This window comes from Hemicordylus capensis, chromosome 4 (assembly GCF_027244095.1).
Source record: "Hemicordylus capensis ecotype Gifberg chromosome 4, rHemCap1.1.pri, whole genome shotgun sequence".
Classification (NCBI taxonomy): domain Eukaryota; kingdom Metazoa; phylum Chordata; class Lepidosauria; order Squamata; family Cordylidae; genus Hemicordylus; species Hemicordylus capensis.
In genome coordinates this window covers 182,975,791-182,996,472 of record NC_069660.1, presented here as the reverse complement: position 1 = coordinate 182,996,472, position 20,682 = coordinate 182,975,791, and the positions used below count along the sequence as shown (strand labels likewise).

General features: G+C 45.1%; 1 long non-coding RNA gene across 1 annotated transcript; it reads left to right on the top strand.

Moving 5' to 3' along the window:
• Nucleotides 1-1,022: 1,022 nt before the first annotated feature.
• Nucleotides 1,023-15,283, top strand: LOC128352909 (uncharacterized). Its single transcript, XR_008320702.1, has 2 exons — nucleotides 1,023-1,150; nucleotides 13,755-15,283. It is a non-coding gene; the product is annotated as an uncharacterized LOC128352909 (long non-coding RNA).
• Nucleotides 15,284-20,682: the final 5,399 nt, after the last annotated feature.

Here is a 20,682-nt window from a genome sequence, read left to right as displayed (position 1 = left end):
AGTAAACCTCCACACATACATGGGTGCCATTTGCTGACCATGCAAATGATGCCTGCGCATGCACAGATGCCATGTGTGTGCTGGCACCACGTGGAGGCTTATTGGGATGTGTGCTGCCCCAGAAGGAAGCTACATGGGGCAGCGGAGAACAGGTAAGGACTTGCTCTCCTTTTTCTTAAAGTTCTCTGTCCCAGTTCCCCAAAAATGCTTGAACCCGCAGTCTGTGCATATCCCCAGAGAGAAGAGTTTTTAAATGAGACCTCAACCAACCTTAGCTGACATACCCTGTAAGGGAGGAGTATAACAATTAAGAGGGTTGTGATATGTTGCCAGACACCTTGATTTTAGGGTAGCCCAGAAAGCACCCCTCTGTATTATTTTGGAAGGCTATACAGCTCAAGACTACATGATCATAGTCCCTATGGTGAACTCTTCACCTGCCCGGGTTTGGCAAGACCCACAGCTGGTCATTCAGCATGAGGAAAGCATGGGGCAATGTGCCCCAAGGTCAGAATATCAAAGACTGAATGGGATGCCCCACCCCTCCCTTTCAGAGAGAAGGCAGTAGCCAGCAAGCAGACCCTATTTCAAAAGGAGAATCAGCCAGGGAAGGAAGCCTTCCTTCCACAAGAGATAATGGTGAAGTACTCCTCAGGAGGCATACAGATAAGCAGCACATTCCCTAATCCATTTTGAATTAGCAATTTAGCTGGCAAGGACTCAGGGAAATTAGTGCAGCAGAACTAGAGATGTTAAAATCTTGTACACTCAGAGGGCATCCTGTTCTTGAGTCCAGCAGCTCTATTCAACACAAGCAACACATCTACATAACTTCACCTTTGCTGTTTTGCAGGCAAGTTTGCATTCAAAGTGACTGTCACACAGCAAATAACTTCTTTGTTGTACATGGAATCTGTCACTTTCAGGATGTGTAAAATGGCTTGGAAACTGCCTCAGAGCATGTTTCAATGTATATCTACTTCTAGCTAAAGCACATGGCCTTGGAATCTGTTTGGATCACTATGGATTCTCATACCGGCGAGTTGTAGCCCTTCGGTCCTCACTTCTCTTCCCCACTTTTTTGCCTGTTCCTTGAGAGAAGACTTTGGCCAACGTTCAACAAATGCACCAACTTAACTGGGAAGAACAGGTAAACTAACCTCTTTCCTTCTAAGCCTCCACGCCCCCTCTCTTTTCAGCTTCCCTGCTTTCAAGCACTTTCTATAGCAAGCCAGGCTCTGGTCAGATACCTTAGTCAAGCCAATCGATCCATAATTAGAGCTTCAAGCTAAATTGCTGCTAGTGCTACTCTTGCTTAGAATATCAGCTAAGGTTGATTGCCTTGCTTAACTAACTTTTGCATTCTGTACCCCCATATACTCTTAATAAAACTTTTGAACTGTATTTCTGCCACCTCATCTTTTCCAAGATACCAGACATGCTCAAATTTGATGCTGGAATCAAACTGCTCCCTCTAGCCTAGCTAATTTTCTCACTTGAAGACAAACGCACATTCAGATCATTTAGCGAGTATTCCAGGGCAGTTCTGGTAACAGAAACCTATTATTAAATTAACTTATGAAGAACCTGGGATTTCCCACAACATTTGCAGCCAGTAGCACACAATAGGAACATAGGAAGCTGCCATATACTAAGCCAGACCATTGGTCTATCTAGCTCAGTATTGTCTTCACAGACTGGCAGCGGCTCCTCCAAGGTTGTAGACAGGAATCTCTCTCAGCCCTATCTTGGAGGTGCCAGGGAAGGAACTTGGAATCTTCTGCTCTTCCAAGAGTGCCTCCATCCCCTGAGAGGAATATTTTACAGTGCTTAGGTCTGGTTATATAGATCTGAAAGTAGTTCACTGGATTCCCACCCTTACCCCTGATAGAATTAGATAAGGGAGGGATTGCATCACACTTGTTTGGGGGTTCATTGTATTATTCCTCACCCCTCCCACACCTGATTGAGCTTAGGTCCTACCATCTCATTCACAACTGGAGAGCTGCTGAGTGGGGAGGTGAGGGTTACACTAATTTCACACCATTTTGAGAGCTGGGAATTAGAAAAACCTATTTCTTCTTCAGTGCTTTATTTTCTCATTTTCCTGTCATAATGACATGCTTCTTTATTACTGTCATTTTCTTTGCTGGAGAATTAGGTGAGTTTGAAACTACATTTTAACAGGTTTTCCAAAGAACTGTGAAGACTTAAGGACTACCTCATCCTACCCCTGCAAGGGCTGTCAAAAATAGTGCGATGAAGCACTTTTCTTCTTTTATTCTATAGAACTATTCATTTTCTCTTGTCCTATTCCAAATCAATCTTACTGAATTCAACTTTCTGCAAAATTTTGCATTTCCTTGCCCTCTGAGATTTGCTTCTGGCTCTAGCTGATGAGCTTTGCTTAGATGCCAACAGGAGGAAATAGCACCCCATTGATCCCCTTTGGCCTTTCTGTATTGGCCATTGTGTGGTGCTGATGACTAAACTGTGGGACCTTGCGGGCATTCATGGGTGTTATTTTGAGTAGTTCTGCTCATTGCTAGTAGGAAGGCCACAAGGAGTAATGACCTTCATCATCCCCACTGTGCATTCACTCTGGAGTCTCACAGGGTTACTTCTCACTTCCCCTTCTTTTCTTTTCATTGTTATTAAACCAATTTATACCATTATAATTATATATCTAACCAAGATCAACAACTTAGTAAATTACTATATCCCTTTTTCAATGTGTGTATGCGGCTATTAGAAAAGATTGTTGCAAAAGCATGGAGTACATTGTACACTGATGGTACCCAACAGTACATTGATGGCACCCAGCTCTGTATCCAGTTGAGTGAAAGACCTTGCCATGTCAATGCCTAACTTGGGTCTGGTGATGGTGTGAGACAGGATGCAGGCAAGTCATTTGAAAATGAACAGTAAATTCTCTAGATATAATTCTCATTTTTGTGGTGACTGCCTTAGTCACTTGCAATCTGGATTAAAAAAAAATAAAAATCCCTGCCCTGCTGCTGTAGGGACTAAGGTACATGGACTCTATTATCAAAGTATTTGGATCCTAAGTTCAAATCCCTGTTCAGCCATGAAACTCACTGGGTGGCTCTGGTCAAGTCACCTCTCTCAGCCTAACTTATCTCACAGGCTGGTTGTAAGGATAGATATAACCATATACAGTGCTGCTTAATGGAAGAATGGAATATAAATGTTTTTTTAAAATCTATTTAAAAAACAAACTCTGGCTCAAGACTCCTAGTGTCAGACAAGAATCCACACACGCCTGAGGTAATGATGATTGCCAGGGAGTGAGCTAGCTGGCTACAATCCTTTCTGGGTGTCACCAGCATTCATATAAACTCTGAGGTATAAAGCTCTCTCACCGAATTAAAATGGCCTTTAACATGCCTAAATGATTTATTGTTGTACACTGTCCAGAGCCTTTGGATGGATGGGGCAGTATAGAAATGTAATAAACAAACAAACAAAAACAAACAAACAAACAAACAAACAATTAATCTGGCTGGATTCTGCCCATTGTATTTACAAGCCACAATACACATTCTGGAAATGCGATATTACATATCAAGGCGAATATACAGAGGAGAAACAGAATGGTGATACAATCCACTAGCTGGATACAGATCATTGGAAATCTAAAGGTTTTCTCCCCACACCCCTCACAAAAGCACAAAAACCAAAAACAAACCATTTGTCTGGAGTCCTGTACATCACAAATGTGTATGCGTTCCTTTTAAATTCTGTTCTCTTTCAGAGTTCAGAGAAATATGATTGATTTTTTTTTTAATAAAGTGCTTGGTGAGAATCTTAATTTGAAATATCCATTTATATTTTTCTTGTGAATCTGTGCAATAGAACTTTGAAGTGTCAGAATGTTCTGTGCATCACACAGTGAATACACCAAATAATTGTAATTATTTTGTGATGAGACATTGTATAAATGTCTCAATGTCTCTGTCAGAACCAGCTCCCATGGAGTTGAGGGTGGAATGAGATGAAGCTAAAGCAGAGGAGGAGGAAAGCAAAGGTGGCCCATAGCTAGCAAAGAACAGCTAGAGCAGAGTCTCCTAGCTGCTTGAACCGGCAATAAATAAACATCAAGATGAAAACCGATAAATCATAAAATAAAAGTAGCGTGTTTGCTGATGTTGCACTTAGTTAATACTCAACAATTTCATATTCTAGGATAGCAGTCAGCTCCCACAAAAATGCATACTTGTGACTGGTTAAACAAATTCATTTATTATCTGACAAAGAAAGCCTTGTAAATCCCCTCAAACTCAATAAATCTATTATTTGTGTCTCTTGGTTTGCGCCACTGGAATAAGTTCATTATTATTTTAATAGGGAAGTGCAGGATTTGCACACAATTTTGATTACTTTCTGGATCTTTGTGAAGCAAACAGATGACGACAGAGCATGATTCTGAGATGCCATTATTCCTAATCCTTAATCTCTCATTAATCACAATTTAGTTGGTGCTTAGCTTCTATCTTCAACGTGCAAGCTGCAATTATTGCATAGCTTATATGCATTATATGCAGGCTAAAGATATTAATAGAGCTCTCTTCATTATCTCTGCAGTTTTTGTTATGCATTTAGCTAATGTTAAGTAGCCATGATATAATATTATACAGTCCCAGTTGTCCTCAGAGGAGGGTATGCCTCTTGAATTCTAAAGGGGAAGAAGGATAAAAACAATAGCACCTGGAGTTGCTGCTCAATTACTTTTCCCTGCAGGTGGGCACTTGTATCAGGGGGCCAGCTCAGATGTCAAGAGGCTCAGCAATAGTACAGGAGGATAACAGTGTGCTGAGGCCTTACTTCCCCCCCTGTGCTGATTCATACGGTCGAGCCTTGTAATCGCCTGTATATAGTGGAGTGTGCAGCCAGGCCTTGGGAACATGTACAACTGCAATTGCACACAAGAACTTATGTGAGACTTAGTTGCACTGTTAATAGCACATTTATTTCTACATGCATTTGCTCCTGAGGCCCAGGATCATGCCCATTGCACTTAGACAAGGGGTTCCCAACCTGTGGTCCTCCAGATGTTGCTGAACTACAACTCCCATCATCCCCAGCCACACCAAATTATTGTTGGGGATGATGGGCGTTGTTGTTTGGGGGGGAGGGGGATCCCAATAATGCACTGCGCACTCACACCCTCGCACAGTGCACTCCCGTGGTGCATTATTGGAGTTACAGGGGGTGGGGTGACATGCAATGGCTCTTCCCTGCACACCAACACCCAGAGCTGCAGGGAGCAGCCACCGGTCATCTGGGCAGGCAATCATCTGCAGGGAGGATACGTGTAACCCACTCTCCCCACAGACTGCCGTGGAGGTCTTCTCAGTGATCGCGAGAAGAGCTCCATAGGCTCAAGCCACAAGTCATTGTACAGAATCAAGTGATGAAAACAATGTGATCCAGCCATCACATGACTTATTTTGCATGGTGATGAATATACCCAAGGCTGTTACCAGGCTTATCAAAATCTGAACCAGCCTACAAAAATAAGGCTTTGATTTTCTCCTGCTCAGGGGAGGGAATATTTTGCACTGAAACTGTAAAGCTACCATAAGGTGCTATGACAAACTGAGCCCTTTCACACTGCCATATGCGGGGGGAGGGAGGGGGAGGAGAAGAGCTCCTACCCTACCAGCCACAGACAATCAGAACCTCCATTTTGATCAGCAGACTCAGTACACAGATGACTATGCCAGGAGAGGCCTCTGTTGCTGAAATTGTGAGCTGGAACAATATAAGGTCCTTTGAGCATTAAGTCAGCCATCCCAGCATGCATTGCATTGCCAGTAGACTGGCAACCCTCATTATATCATCTACTGTCCTCTGATTGGTCATGAAGGGGCAGGAGGCAGCTTCAGCCCTGTTGCGAAGTCACTGCAGACAACACAGAGTGCATAGAGTGTACTTTGCTGAGTGGCACATTAATGGATGGCAGCCCCTGTAGCCACAGCTCTCTATTGTTAACATGGCTGTTGGTTCCCAGGAGCTGCTAGAAATGGTAAATGCACCCACACAACAACAACAACAACAACAACAAAAGTAGGAGAGCTTTCTTTTCCTCCTACTTGGGTAAAGAGCAGGATACAGAACTTGGGTTACCCTGTTTTGAGCAACTTGGATAGGATGAATTCCTATGGGTTCATACAGCCATGAATATACTGCTTTCTCCCAAAGACAACCACAGGGCTCTGTGGTCACCAAGAGTTGACACTGACTCGATGGCACACACTACCCTTTTTCTGATAGTCTGGGACACCATTGGGCCCAGCCCTTGGGTGCAAGTCTGAGGCCCCAGCTGGCCCACTCTCCTTGAGGGCTCCAGCAGCGTGTCTGCCAGCCCAGTACCCTGCCAGTGCTGGGAATCACCTCCTGTGCTGCTGCTGGTGCTGGTATGGGCAACCAGCTGTAGGGTGGGTGAGTGGGCAGGGCTTGCAGAGGCTTCTCTGCCTGCCTCCATGAAGCTCTCCAGTGTGGGAGACCTCTCGTGCCTGCAGCAGAGTGCAGAGCAGAAAGGAGGCAGAGTGGCCAGTGCTGACTACAGATACCAGAGTTTGGAAAGTCAAGTAGGCCATAAAGTGCAGTACCAAAGTACAATACTTTTGTTTATTCCTATAGCTCTCTTACAAGTCAGCCATGACTCAGATCACAGATAGAGAAGGAAGAAGTCAAGAGGTGAACAACATTTTTACCTGTACACTTTAGAGGAATAGACAGCTTTTATGCTGGGCTCTGTCCCGGAACCCACCAGAAACCTTTGGGCCCTGCATTCAAGTTCATAAAACTCTATGGGGTTTTGCCCTCAGGCCCTAACTGGGTACCAGAATTACAGATTTCAAAAATTGGCTACCAAGTGAACTTTATTGGAGAGACACTCTGGAAGATTTTTCAAGGACCCAGAAAAAGCCAGAGAAGTATTCAAAGTAAAACTATGATTAAGTTAAGGAATTTATGATCACAGCATGTGGTGATCACCACTAGCTTAGGCAGATTTTTTAAAAAAGTTTTAAAGGCACAAAATCATGGTGCAGTTGTTTGGACAAGGAATGAGGCCATTTTCCCCCTGTGGTTTGTAGTTCAAAATATAATAAATCTACATTATGTCACAGTTCAGTTGGGTATCCAAAAAGCCCTATGTGAGAGCGGAAAGCACTTTCACATGGGCGTTTTTATGAGGAATACAAGGGGCAGGAAAGGACCTCTAGAAAAGCTCCAGTATATTCACACACAAAAGTCTGCATTTGAAAAGTATCCAGAATCTTCAACTAGTGCAAAATACAAATAGAATGCTGAGAGGAGCTATTTTCCCTGATATTGTAACACCAATACTGCATCAACAGAAAAGTTGTGCTGCAAATCTAATGCTTCCCTCCCTGCACATATACAATCAATGCATGGGGGAAGAGTGGGGATAGCAGCAGCTAGCCCAATCCCAATTTGCATGCAGCTGCTAGCCCCAACTCTCACTGCATGCTGCTGGAGGGGGGATGTGCAGGGCAGCAGCTGCTTGGTGGCTGGGGCAGAGCCCACCAATACAACCCCACTCCTCTCCGATAACTGATAGAATGCAAAGGGTGGGGAGCATGAAAAGAGGGCTCTTGTGTTACTAGCATTAGGTGTTCTTCTAGCTGCCCAACTCCACATATTTAATTAGCAGTAAGTCAGACTACTTATTTCAATGGGAGTTACTCCCAAGACTATGTTCCTAATACTGCAGCTTTAATTTTTCAAAGTTGTAAAGTTCTTATTATGAATGGCATGGAGAAAGTAAATAGGGAACTTTTTGTTTCACTCTCTCTTGTCATTTTAGAATTCAGAGTTCACGAAGTGGAGTGGGGGAAAATTTAGGACAGATTGAAAAAAGGGCACTTTCACACAATTCATACCGTATTTTATGGACTATAAGACTCACTTTTTCCCTCAAAAAATATCCGCCAAAATTCAGGTGCGCCTTATATGTTTTAACAGTTTAATATGTTAAAACTCTGAAAAATTGGATTAAAATTAAGGTGCGTCTTATAGTCTGTAGTGTCTTATAGTCCGTAAAATACGGTAGTTAATGTGTGGAATTACTAATACATGTTCCGCTACCTTAGTTGGGTTTTAAAAAAAAAGAGATTAGACACAATGGCAGCATCCAAATTAATTTTGTCCTTACATTAGAAAGTTTCACATGCCCTACAATTTTTGCCAAGCCCCCTTTCCCTCTACTGCTCCAGATATATGTCCCTGAGGGACTCTCAGCCCTCAGGGACATACTTTTGAGTGGGCATTCGGACAGCAGAGGGATGGGAGGGATCGACAAAAATGGTTGTGCATGCAAAATGTTCTAACATGAAGGCAGCTTTAGTATAGATGTTGCCCCCAGTTATGGAAGATATTTGTATTAGCTGTGAAAAGCAAATGAAGTCTCCATGATTAGATGTGGTGTAACCTCGGATTTGAATTCTGGGAGAAAATGAGGAACTGCTAGTATATTATGCCCTGCCTCTAAGCCTCTTAAGGCATGGCTGACCACTGTCAGATAAAGAATGCTGGATTAGATGGACTCTTGCTTTTATCCAGCAAGGCAACTCCTATGTTCTTGACATGCAATGTAAACCCTACAAAGACTGGATAAAATAAGTTGTAGTAACTGATCTGCTAGCATCTGTAACTTGCTGTGTGCACTCAGGATAATTACAGTCAGAACAGATCAGCTGAAATGTAAGTTTTATGGTACTTAGGGGATTGGTTTAAAACAGTGATAGCTGTGCCTGAGCAATTACTGAACTGGGAAAAGAAAGAGAATAATTGGAACAGGAAACTCCCTTCAGCATGAAAACAAGCAATGTGAAGTACACCTTTGTTAAACACAGTAACTCCCCAAAGTGGGATACCCTTAGCAATTAAAATTTGATGAATCTCTAAAAATATGGAACAGTCATAGCAATTGTTCATGTCCTTAACATTTATTCTAATCTACTATATAGCTAGGAGATTGAATGTAGAGGTGGACTGCAGCCAGCGTATTCATTTACAAGCATTAAATAATGCCTGATAAAGTATTTGATAAAAAGTTAAACAGAAACAGAGATGTAAGACTAGAAATACACTAGTAAGAAGGTGATACAGTTGCCCAAAGACCTTGTCAAAATAACACGTTCTTTTGAATAAAAATGCTGCTGGTGTGTTTGTTTGTGCAGGAATATGGAGATGGAGTCAGATTTACCTAAAGGGCTAGTAGCTGCTATCCACAACAACCCACAGTTTTTAACTTTGAATGACAACCCATTCCATTGCTGAGAATGCTTTTGGCTCCTATCCCAAGAGAGGCTCCTCTCTTCTTAGAATAAACTAATTCCTTCTAGACTAAAATTCTCTTAATCCTTTCCTCCAGTCCAAAGCATCCCAGTAACATACCCTCATCCATTCACACTCCCTTTGATTTATCTCCCTCACTTTGCCTGGGAGGAGGAGGAGGAGGAGGAAAAATGTTATTTTTCTATTATATATTCATTCATACCCTGTCTTGCTTTTATAAACTTCAGAATGACTTATATGCAGCTCTCAGTGGGTTCCCGTCCAGGCACTGATCTGGTTAACATCTGGTTAACATCAGCACCGCTATAGCATTGTGTTTTCCAAGACTACTCATTATGCCCTCATGTGGATTTAACTAAACACAGGGGTTTAACTAAACACAGGCTCATCTTATGCTGCTATTCTTACTTAATGCTGGCAAAGCAGAGGCAGTGCCTAACTGCCTCACACTTTGTCCAACTGCAACTCAAGAACTCTAGGTCATTCTCACATTGTGTTCAGCTCTTCGGAAGGCCTAAGCAGCAGGAAGGATATTCATGCTGCTTTCAGTCTTTCTAGGTGCCTAATGGGCACCTAGGCATCTAAAGGTATCGTGCTACACAGTATAGTGTGTAGGAAACTCAAGGGGACTGCAAGGATGTAGGACCATTCAAGGGGCCTTACCCCCAACTGCCCCTTCCATTCATGTCTTCCCCTTGCCAGTTAAGCGGGGTAACTCAGAGATCTTTTGCCCAAGGGCTCCCAGTTAGCTGACTACATCTTTTCATTCATCTTTTCTTCATTGAAGGGCATTTGCCTATCTGAAAACATGCGGCAAATGTGTCCCCAGAGTGCTTTCCAGACTGCGACTTAAAATGGCTTCACAACATATAGGCTTGGTGTGTGTTCATATGATCTGGGTTTTGACACTGAGGTGAGTCTCACGAACAGTGAGACTTGCCAGGAAGGGGTGTGCGGGGAGAGCGGGCTTAGCTCGCTCTCCCCGCAGATGAGCAGGAAAGCAGCCCTGGGCAGCCAGATTGGCCGCCCACATGACTGCTGGCTCTGTCATGGAGCCGGCAGGGGCTGCGGGGATCAGAGGCCGCATGGGCCCCGGAAGTTCCAGGATGCCCAGCGCAAGCATATGGGGCATGCTGGAGAGACCCCCAGGGCCGGGAGGCTTGTTTCAGCCTCCCGACGGGGGTCTCTTTATGTGTTGCCACGCCGCAGAGCCACGCTGCGGCAACACACGATCGAAAAGATGGGGTTAATCAACGGAACTCTCACTCTGCTAACCTCGTCTAAGGGGAGGGGGAATTAGGAGGGTTTGCTGCTGGGAGCTGCACAACTCCCATGGCAGCAGACGATCGGGCAAAAGCGAGCTAGGCTCCCTTTGCCTGCTTTTACCCGATCGTGAGAATCCCCTCACTGTCTTGCATACGGGAGCAGTAAGGTGCTGTTTTCAGAGCCAGAGCCTGTTTTCGAATCTTATCTTGACATTTCAGGCTTAAAGTGTTGTATGTGTGTTGCAAAAAAGTCGCTGATTTTTTAAGTTTTGAGAACAATTTGCAGTCCTGCTGGGTTTACTCAGAAGTAAATTATTCAGTTCAATGGGCTCCCTCCCAAGTAAGAATACATAGGATTGCACAGAGGCAGACTATTCCCCCCCCCCTTTTTTAAAACCCTAACCCAGTGCTCTTATGCAAATTGCAGTGCTGTGTGCTGTGCAAATGGAGGGCAGGTTTTGGTGGGGTCCACCCAGTGATGCGGCTGTGGGAAGCAACTGCCAAGGTGAGGGGGCACTTCCCCGCCCATGTCCGGCTGCATGAGGGAGGCGTGGAGGACAGTGATCTCCTTGGTCAAGGGAAGTGAGTGTCAAGGAAGTTGGCCATGCACAAATTCACCAAGGGAAAGAAGGCGAGGGAAAGCCATTAGTCAGCCGCCCCTCCTCCTCTTCTCTCTCTCGGGGAGGAAGTGGTGTTAGATATGACGGCAGCTTCAAAACATTAGGGTAATAGCCTTAGGATTTTACACCACTTCCTCCCACAATCTGGAAAGCACCCAGGAGCTTTCCCAGACTGGCAACTTTAAGGCAGGTAGTGTCTAAAGTTAAGCCGTTTTGAGCACTGCACCAAAGTGCTGCTTTTTAATGACACATATAAAGTACAGTAACTGCGAAACTTCAGGGGAAAAGCTCAGTAGTGCCATTGACTCTATGTACGGCGCCTTCTGTCACCATTCTGACGTTCCTGTAATTGGTTCCTTTGTATGCATTCTCCCCTAGCATTAGTGAAGCTGCATTAAATCACCATTGGGAAAAGCTCCAGGAGCAGGGGCGTAGCTATAATTGGGCGAACAGGTTCAAAGAACCCGAGCTGTGCCCAATCAGGAGCCGCCATTTGCGGCCCTGACACGCCCCCCGAGTCTGACGTCAGACGCGGGGGGCGGTAGTTTAGCTCCCGAGCAGGGGGCGCGTGGCCCCTTCGGGAGCTAAACAAAGGCTGGCGCTGCATTCGCGGCGCCAGCCAGGATTGGCTCTTCCCTGCAAAGGCAGGGAAGAGTTGCTCCTGGCTGGCGCCGCGAATACAGCACCAGCCTAACTAGCTCCTGAAGGGGCCGCGCCGCCCCTTCAGGAGCTAAGGCTGGTGCTGCGTTCGCAACTTCCCCTGCAGGGAAGAGCCGCTCCTGGGCTGCGCTGCGAATGCAGCAACAGCCTTTGTCTAACTGCCGAAGGGGCCGCGCGGCCCCTTCAGCAGTTAAGCTGCTTCTCCTGAACGGAGCCTCAAGGCTCCGTTCGGGAGCCAGACCACGCCCCCCGCGTCTGACGTCAGACGGAGGGGTCAGGGCTATTGGGGCGCCCGCCGTGGCTGCACACGGGCCGCCGGCGGGCTAGCTACGCCCCTGTCCAGGAGCTGCAATTTGCTGGGACTTCTAGGGACATGTTTTCCATGTTCCTTCAGATACACAAATACCCTTTAAACATTACTAAAATATGTGCAGTAGAATAGAAGTGCAGAGACCCATCTTTTAGTACTGTCTGTGAAATGTTTCTTCAATTGTGAGTCTTCAGGAAAGGAGACAGTTTTCTTTTTATAATTTATACAATTCTGATACCATGACTTGAGCTCTTGTGACTGCATAGGTTTTAAATACAGAAACAAATTCATGTTGCTGCCTTTTGATAAAGTTGCACTAAGCGTGCAATGTGATGTACTCTTGGGGGGAAAGTCAATAATCTAATCTATATAGCAGCCTGGCAGTAATTACGAGTCACAGAAACATGTAAACAAAATCAAAGAAAATAGAATCTGAGAATAGCAACAAACATTACCAATGAGCCACAGATTCCAAACATATATGATACAAGCTTTATACTAAGCCTTTTATTTGTTTCATTAAGAAATAATTATATTGGACTCTGTAGGACTTCTGGGTAGATTGATTTAAAATTGGGATGCGAGAATATATATGTGCGTATCTAGATCACAAGTTTGTTCTAGACATGCAGCAGAATGAGGCTGTAGAATCCTGAGGTAGTGGACTGGATTGTACCACTCACTATTTTGAGGTGCTTTCTTAGGTAACAATCTCCCTGCAAGAAAGAACTAATATTAGGGAGAAAGGTTATAGATCAAACTGTTGCCTGTTGCATTAATGTTCTAGTCTCAGGAGTCCCCCCCGCCACATACAGTAATATTCAAAAAATGCGCCACCCACTTGAAATTAGAAGCAGTTAAGTTCATCCTACCACCTCAGAACCCCACACCCACTTCAGTCTGCTGTATGTGTGGACCAGGAGTTAAACTAATTTAACAGTGATTCCCACATTCTCGAGAACCCTGGGAATTGTGCTGGATGGGGAGGACTGGGATCTCTAACAGCATTATCAGTACCTTTACCAAAATATAATTCCCAGGATTCTTTGCAACAATGACAGTTAGTTAAACTGGGATAAAAACCAAAATAACTGTATAGTGTAACTATTATTATCATTATTATTACATTTATATCCTGCTCTTCCTCCAAGGAGCCCAGAGCGGTGTACTACATACTTAAGTTTCTCTTTCACAACAACACTGTGAAGTAGGCTAGGCTGAGAGAGAAGTGACTGGCCCAGAGTCACCCAGCAAGTATCATGGCTGAATGGGGATTTGAACTCAGGTCTCCCCGGTCCTAGTCCAGCACTCTAACCACTACACCATTCTGGTTCTCACTAGGTCACAAGGAAGAAAACTGGGTGAACCCAGTTCAGTGAAAGACTATTCACTTATTATGTTGAATAGTACACATGTTACGTGTACCATTCAAATGTTCAATACATGTACAGTCTGTATACAGTGGCTGGCATGTATAATGAAGCACCACTAATACAGCTCCACTCTTTATGCAGAGGGCTGACATTTGCCAAACTCTCTTTCTCCTAGAAGCTGTGATGACTCCCATGGGGGCCATGGAGGAGGATTCTTCAGATGAAGACCGAGAGCAGAGGGAGCAGGCTGAAGCTCCGTCCGGCTCAACAGAGCCAGAGCTGACAGGCTTGCAGGCCCCTCTGCCTGCTTCCCTCCTTCCTCCTGATGAAACCTCCAAAGCTGCTGAAGGCGAGGTGCCTGTCCCAGATCCCCAACAATGACATTTGGCCAGAGTACAGGCTCAGGGGGAGAAACGCCGTAGGTCAGAGAGGCTAGCCAGAAGGAACAGGTGACCCAGCTCTGGCCCGGCTGTATCTCTTTGATAAGACTCAGCTGCAGTGATGGGTGGGACTCTCAGCACTCTGCCTATTTAGAGCAGCCTGGAAGCTGGGTCTGTGCTGGAAACAACGTCCGTAGTGACCAGCCCCACCATGAGCAACCTTGACTCTGTTTCGTGTGTACCCCTGATCCTATAGACTGCCCGGTTTAGACCTCTGGCAACATTTGTGACTCTCCAATCGTCTGTCCTCTGGTGTTGACTCCTGTCTGCATCTGGCTTTCCGTTCCTGTCTCTCCTTTCTGTCTCTCTTTTCCTCTCCGAAAAGAGTGGTTTTTGCAGCTGCTGGGCAGTCGGCCAAGGCAGGTCATTACAGAAGCACTCAATGCAAACTAGAAATAGGTACCTGAGAGCTGCATGACCCTCAGGGACCTATTTCCAAGTCACATCAAATGCTTCTCAGGGAAAGGGAGACTGGTGAAAATCCCCTCCACAAGTGCACTTAGCAGCAGTGTCTGCACAGCACCAGTGCTTCTCGTGAAATGCTGCTGCTTCATTAGTCTGTATTTCAGTCATTGAACTCATGTACAATTATTCATGTTATTTTGTACTCACATATACTGCCTAATTGTACCATGTATTTGAGAGATTGTACCCAGTGAAGCTGAATTTGTGTAAATCCTCAATTAGTTATCTTCTACTAATTGTGCTGATTGAAGTTGTTGCCTGCTGAGGAAGTAGCATTCACCGTATGCTCAGAGATACGTTACCAGATTATTCTTAAACACTGCTGTAACACGAATCCCCAGCTTTTGCTGTTGCCCAGCAGCCTACACATATAGTGGATTGGAGCACGGAGGACCTAGCCAAATTGTGTTTCTATGGTTATGATTTTGTAAGTTAGTACAATATCTCAGAATGGACATCAGGTCTCATGCCCCATGCTGTGATATCACCGGCCATTAGATTCCCTCACTTTTTGGAGTTCAGTTGAAGCTGCCGCACTCATAACAATCCATATAAATCAACATTTCCCCCCCATTCATTCACAGTCTCCATACATACAAGACAAAAAAAAGAAAAGGAGGCAAAGGGATCTCAAACGTGCATATTGGGAGTTCCTAGAAACAGGCATATAAGATGTGCATGTATGTTGGTAATGGGATACAATGAAAAAGCAGAGGAAATTTTGTTGTATGAGACAGGAAGAGATATGTGTTCCTGACTGTTTAACCATGATTACATAAGAGATTGGGAGAAAACTAGACATTAGGGGCATCTGTGTATTTATTAAATGCTTGCTTGTCCCATTCGTTTATAAAGTGGGGTGGGGTCTACTTTTTATACCTGTGCAGGCATAAAAGAGGGTGGAAAAGATCCCCACCTCATTCTGACCTTACCTTACTAGGCTCCACTGCTTTTAAGCAGTATCCCCCCACCCCCCCCCCCCGCCCCCCGTCTGGCTCCAATACTAAGTGAGCTGGACAGGGGGAAAACTGCTTGGAGTAGCAAGATAAACTGAGGGAAGGAATGGTTTTTGCTTTTCTCCACACGACAGTTTAAATGAAGTTCTCACATCAGAACCAACATTAATTAAAACAGTTAACATTAACAAGGTTCCCTCTTTATTGTTTGCTAACCAGTTTCAAATTCTAGTTGAGACGAACGTTGTTTAGTGTTAGCTGTCTGTGTTTTTAATGACAGTGCTGCTCAAATGCTTAACTGTGGTTAAGGCTTCCAGAGGAAAGCTGAAGAGGATGCATGGCCTGCTCCTGTTCTCTCAGCCATGGTTAAACATTGTGAGAGTTGCACCTTCACTGGCATAATGAAAGAGAAAGAACGGACATGAATTATACTGGCACAGTTGTGCCAGTATAGTCAAGATGAGGAGTGCTTTCAACATCCCGCCATTGTAAGGCCTGAACATTCTGTTGCTTATAAAGTCAAACATATCCACCCAATCCCTCTGAAATCATGCACACATCTGCTAGGGGACAAGAGACACCATTTCTCCAAACAGAGGCATATCTAGGGAAAATAGTGCCTAGGGCAAACACTGAAATTGCGCCCCCTGTCCAAACATCTGACACCCATCTCTCAGATAACTTTACCATAATATCAGCTGAAAAATACAAGTCAGGCTCGTTAATCTTTTAATATTTCAAAAACTATTTTAGCAGTAGACTTAGCCAGATCAAAAAATGCTGGAAAACTACAAATTTCAGTATGCTGGGGCTCATGAAATACCCAAATACTATGTGGAGGTGTACTTGGAAAACTAAACAGAAGTGCCTGTCTAATTCTCTACTATGTATTTTAGCATCACCATTACATACGTTTTAAAAATAAATAGAAAATTTGACTTTTCCCAGATACTCTGTAAATAATTAAAGGATATATAGAGTAAACTGTGTCACTGCTTGGAATAGATTCTAGTATTTCAGAAAGACAGTTAAAATGAGAGAAAGAGAGCAAGAAACTCCCAGTGGGCCTTAATATTAAGGATTTCACACTGATTCAAAGACAAATTCACCATTAATAGCCATATTAGCAAGACATCACATTTAACTCACTTATCACAAGAAGCAAAGTAAGAGCAAATGAATACAATCCTAGCTCATAAGCATCAGCTCAGTATTCACAAGCCCTGATTCTCTGTGCATAGTGCCAATCTGAATATGTGTACAGTGACTTATATTATATATTATTAGTTTTTTACCTGTAGCCCCTTCGGGGGGCTTCCTAAAGGCTGGGGGGTTTGCAAAGTTTCCTTCTCCCCCCACTGTCCTCTAGGGCCTTGCAGGAACCATTTGAGCATGTGCAGTGGCCATTTAAAAAAATCTTTTTTTAAAAAAATGGCCACTGAAAACAAAATGGCCACCGCACATGCTCAAATGGCCTCTGCAAGGCCTGGCATGACCTAGGGCCTCACAGAGGCCATTTGAGCATGCACTGTGGCCATTTTGTTTTTGGCAGCCAATTTTTTTTTTAAAAAAATTGATTTTACAAAATGGCGCCCCCCTTCAAGTGGCGGCCAGGGCACGTGCCCTGCCTGCCCTACCCCTAGATATGCCCCTGTCTCCAAATCTGGTGCAAATCCAATGCAAAATGGCCGAGATACAGCTGTTTAAATTTCTAACTCCTAAAAAGAGGTTTCCAAGTGTTGGCAATGTTTCTTCACCACCGATTAGGGTTGCCAACAGTCCTGGATTACCTGGGACGTCCCGTATTTTGGGGAGGAGATGGTCATCCTATGAGGAAATACGGTCCCCTGTATTTTGGCTCTGCTGTTGCTCTGCCAAGTGGAGATTGCACCCCAGGAGGTGAAGCAGTGGTGGCACAGGCGGGCAAGGACTGGAGGCAAGCTGAGGAGAGGCAGGGAATAAAGGCGGGGCCACGCGGTGGCACAGACAGGCAAGGAGGTGAACCAAGGGGGAGACAGGAATAAAGGTGGGGCTGCACAGCCATGGCAGGATACAGGCCAGGCCCCGCCTGTTCCTTTTCGGCTATAGTCGTGCTCACGGATGGGTGAGCGGCCAGGCAGGCGGGCAGCAGGTCTCTTCCGTGTTTCCTTGTTTGTTCTTGTTTCCATTCTCTCTCTTGGCAAAATACAGGCAGACCTCATCCAGGCCCCCCCCTTGTCCTTTCCGCTGGGCTCTGCCTTGCCCTGCTCTGCCCAAGGGCATCTTGAGTGGACTCCGCTCTCCATTTCACCAGGCGAGGTGGAAAAGCAAAATCTCCCCACTCCCTTCCAGACTCCCTTCTCAGCTCGCATGCTACCCAGAACTTGAAGGCCAGTGGAGAGCCACAATTACCATAAAGCTGCCAAAAGCCCCAGCAGCAGGAACAGCTGGACACATGATGCCACAGACATGTGGCATTTTGGTGGGAGAGAGGAGGAGGCGGTGCGGGTAAGGCGCTTCCCAGTTCCACGTGGTGGCTGTGCTTCCTTATACTGGCTGCTACCCCCAGAGCAGGGGGAGGCGGTGGAGGGGTCTCTTCCTTGCCATTTCTCAGGGCAGTAAGGAAGTCATTCCCTTCCTTTGCATGGCCCTCGTTGCATGGCCTCCCCACACAGGCATCTCGTTTTCTCCTTCGCTAGCCATTCACAGCCCCACCCCAAAGACTCCCCCCTGTACTTGTGTCCCGTATTCGAAGAACATAATCTTCGCAACCCTACCACTGATAATGTATATTTTTAAATGTTAGATGTCTTGTTTGCAGTCCCCAAAATTCAGGACAATACAGGATTGGTGCCTTTTACTGGTTTGAAAAACATCAGTCTAGTGATTTTTGAGTCATTACTGTTCGAAATCCCTATAATAACAGGGAAAATAACTAAGGGAAATTTATCTAAGAGCGTAACTGAATCTGCCATCTGAGAATTCTGAAGCCAAAGTTGAGAGGGTCAAGTCCTGGCAATTTCTAGTGAGTGACTTCTTGGTTCTGAACATAGTTGCCTGATAAGGACAGTCTAGGAGCACTCTGGCACTTTCCGTTCATGGGCATTTGTTTTTCCCCTCTGCCCCCTCCTCTCACCCCCATCAAAAGGGGAAAGCAGAGGCCCTCAGCAAAGCTTGGAATAAATTGCTAGAAAGTAAGTCCATTCATTCCACCGGAGCTTACTTCTGGGAAAACACACATAGGAATCAGGACCAGCAGAAATCCTAGGCATGAATGTGGGTTCTCTCCCCTGTCCCCTTCCTCCCAGCCCCTCAGCAAAGCATAGAAGGGGCTGACCCTTCTGAGGGGGGAACCTCATTCATTTCTTTGGGGCTTACTTCTGAGTAAAAGTGTATAGTATTTGGACCAAGGACCCCACGCTAGGAAGTTCTGAAGAAGGAACCTCAAGGAAATCCTAAAAACCTTTCCTATGCCACATCAAGAAACCATCCTGGTGTAGAATGCTCTTGAACATGGAGGCTTTTCAGCAGAGCCAAACTGCCAGTAAATATGGAAGCTTCACTTGACTGAAATAATGAAGCCTCCACATTCACAGGTGGTTTGGCTCTCATGTAGAACCTCCACGTTCAAGGGCAATCTATACCACAATGATAGTTTGCTGGCTGTGGGTGGGAATGGTTTCTCGGATTTCCTTGCTGCACTTCCTTGGAGCTTTCTGGAAGCATGTAGCTGAGCACTGTGAGAAAGAGGATGCTGGGCTGTAGTACACACGCCATTTTCAGTAGCATTTTGATAAATGAACCTGCAATTCTGTGTTCACACCTAGAAGGAAATAAAATCCATTAAATGCAGTGGGACTAGGAATGTGTACAGAATCAGGCAGGGGTGGTTCAAAAGTGGGGGGTGCATCTTTAAGGGTGGGGGAGGGTGCACTTACCCCTCCTTCCGCTTTCCCCCTGCCGGTGCTCCATTTTCTTAAAGTCCATCAGGGTGGCAGCGTACCTCCCTGCTGCCCCGTTGCCTCCTTTACTATAAGTAACTGGAAGTCTCTGAGGCACCTGTGTGTCGTGGGCACAGGCATGCACATGTCACACCCGTCGCGCGCACGCACCCGCCGTGCACGTGCCGCTCATGACATGTGTGTGGCTGTGCCTGGTGTATGCAGGTGCATCGGATACTTCACATGGTAAAGCGGGCAACGGGGTGGCAGGGAGGTATGTTGCCACCCCAATGACCTTTAAGAAAACAACGCTGGTGAGGGGAAGCGGAAGGAGGGGTAAGTGCACCCTCCCCCGCTTTTAAAGATGCACCCTGCCTTCGAACCGGTGGAACTTCCCACAATTCAAACTGGTTTGGAGGCCCATGAAGGGCCTCCAAACTTGTTCCATGCACATCCCTAAGTGGGGCCTGCTTCCATATAATGAAGGAACAGTTAAACAATACCTGGAAAATTGTCTTGGGGCAGGGGAGAATAATGGAAAGGTTTTTTTTTAAAAAACGTGAGTGAAAAACAATGTTAAAATCCCTTGAGGTAAACCTATGACCACCCCACCCAGCACACAGATTGTTCTCAAAGGATCTGACATTAGCCAAAGCATCCCACATGGCATAAAATCTGTTAGTGTATTTAAAACAAAAATCCAATAATCCCTTCTCTCCAGCTTTGTAGAAAATACAGCAAGAAAGAGATAGTGCCTGACATAATGAGAAACATAACTCAAAGTAATCCTACTGAAATTAAAAGAACATACCCTGTTTCCCTGAAAGTAAGACCTAGCAGTAATTTCTGATGTACCGCTAATTGCCCTAGTGCATTTTTGGGGGCTAAAATTAATATAAGACACTGTCTTATTTTTGGGGAAACACGGGTATTAAGGAATGCCTAATGTCCTTTTAATTTCAATGAGGCTACTTTGAGTAAGCCATTATCCTATCAGCCATCAACCATCAAGTGGAGTCCTGAGGCTTAAAGGGAAGAAATCTACTCTGTCTGTACTCAGAGGCTACGTCACTTGTGTACAGATTTCAAAATATACTACTTTCAGGACAGAAGGCAAAGAGACAGACACAAATAAGTATCATTAAAACATGCCAGAACTTTATTAAAAGAGGAAGAAGAGCCACGGTCAGAAGAGCTCATATCAGCTCCTCAGAGCTATACTGTAGCCAAAGAACAGGACCTGGAAAGGTCGCAGGAGGGCTGCTGCTCAAGTCCTGTGAAGGAAGGAGAAAAAGAAGAAGATATAGGTTTCCATCCCTTAA